The sequence below is a fragment of the Centruroides sculpturatus genome, unplaced genomic scaffold (genome assembly GCF_000671375.1).
Source record: "Centruroides sculpturatus isolate CEXI.00-Female unplaced genomic scaffold, Cexi_2.0 scaffold1733, whole genome shotgun sequence".
Lineage (NCBI taxonomy): Eukaryota > Metazoa > Arthropoda > Arachnida > Scorpiones > Buthidae > Centruroides > Centruroides sculpturatus.
The window spans coordinates 70,850-73,065 of NW_019386016.1; positions in this window are offsets into that span (position 1 = coordinate 70,850).

Consider the following 2,216-nt stretch of genomic DNA (forward strand, 5'->3'; position numbering starts at 1 on the left):
TGTCATTTGTGAGTGTTGTATCTTTGAGTATGTGTTTTCTGTAGTTTTTAGTATTTATGACCTGATCCTGTATGGCAATCATGAATCCTTCCGTCTCCCCAAAGAGACATCCCCGATCTAACCAGCTGTTTGACGCAGTTTTGTCAAGAAAATCCTGGGGCAGGTCATAAGGATGCCTGCCATGGAGTGCCTTTTGAGCCCAGGATTGCTTGATGGTGTCTGTGCTTTTTATATGTTGTGTTATGTCTGTATGATGTGAGTGTAAGTTAATGGTGTGTTATTTGAGTCTGCTAGAGTTACTGCTTTATGTAACTGTGATGTTTCCCATTTCTTATAGAAAAACTCTCGCAGTGACTGTATTTGTTTGTAGTGAAGGTTTATAATGTCAATCAGACCCCGTCCGCCAACTTTACGTGGAAGGGTTAATCTTTCTATGGCAGATTTACTTGTAGTAGATGTTGTTTATGCTTAGTAAGTGTTGTTCTTGTTTTCCTTTGGAGTTGCTCAAGATCTGTGTGAGTCCAATGTATAACTCCAAAAGAGTATGTGAGTACTGGGATGACATATGTGTTTATTGCTTTAACTGTGTGTTTTGCATTTAACTGTGTTCTGAGTATAGCGTTTAACCTACTTTGGTATTCTTTAATTAATCTTTGCTTTATTTGTGTATGTTCTGTTAGTTTGGCCTGTTGGAATCCTAAATACTTGTAGAACTCGCCCTCTTCCATGGATTCAATAACGTCTCCATTTCCAAGTGCAAAATCTTCTTTCTTCAGGATTCCTTTTTCTATGTGAAGTTTTTTGCATTTGTCTAAGCCAAACTCCATTTGTATGTCCTTAGTGTATGAATGTGTGATTTGTAGGAGTTGATGAAGTTGTTTTTGTGTGGATGCATAAAGTTTTATGTCGTCCATGTACATGAGATGTGACAGTGTAAACTGTGTTGTTTTTTCATGTCTGATATTGTAGCCATAATGCGTGTTGTTTAACATGTTGGATAATGGATTCAGGGCTAGGCAGAACCAGAGAGGACTCAAGGAATCTCCTTGAAAAATTCCTCGCCTAATGAATATTTCGTTTGTTTGTATGGAAGTGTTACTAACCCTGAGATGTAGTGTTGTTCTCCAGTGCTGCATAGTGTTTTCGAAGAATGCAATGAGTGATGGATGTATTTTGTACATGTGTAGAATATGTAGTAGCCAACTGTGTGGAACACTGTCGAATGCTTTTCTGTAGTCTATATATGCCATGTGTATGTTTCTGTGTTGTTTGTGTGCTAGTAACGCCCCGTTTACAAGAAAAAGGGGTTACACAATGTCAAGGTTCAAGTACCAGGCCTGGACTTTTAAAATCAAAAACAATAATAATTTCAACAACTACATATATATAACAGTTTACAATAAATATAAGTTTTTATTATAGTGAAATAAGAAAAAACAATAATGGGTTAATTATACCAACAGTTAACTAATTCAATATTCGACCAATTTACAAACTAGCAACAAGAATCGATAATCAATCAAAAGAAAAACGTACATATAATATCAAATCCAAAATGTCATCTCCACCTCAAAAAAGAGACATATATAAAAGTATACAGCTTACGCTAATTGTTGCTCACAGACGTGTCTACACCCTTCGTCATCTGGATCTACCTCACTCGGCTGTATTGGATGTGCCATCTTTTATCCAATGTTCAGTGCAGCTCAGCACTGTCCTAATTTACATGATTTTGCATTACAGGATCAGTCACTGATGCAAACTAAGTCTGCCTTTTTAACTTTGTCACATGTGCTTAGGAGTTTGTCCTTAAATAAAAAGAACCCCGAAAAGAAATTAACTAAATAAAAATAACGCCCCAAAACATAAAATAACGGTCGGACATTGACTCCTTTACATGCTTGCCGTAGAATGACTGAATCTATGAGTAACTGTTATTATTATTATCAACCCATCTCGATTATATTATAAGCAAATATCTTCAGCAAATACCTTGAAACATTGTAACCATGTTTTACTGTTGAACATAGACTTTTTGTCCATTGCATTTTCTCTGTTATTAGAATTGTATGAACGGGACTTGCAGTGCTACATATTTAACAGTCAAAATCAAGATCTCCAGTTATAGCTAGAGAAAGATTTAAATCGAGATTTCATGCAATTCCTAAATTCGTACGAAAATGAAACACGTCCAAGTAATACTTGGTCATGTTCCA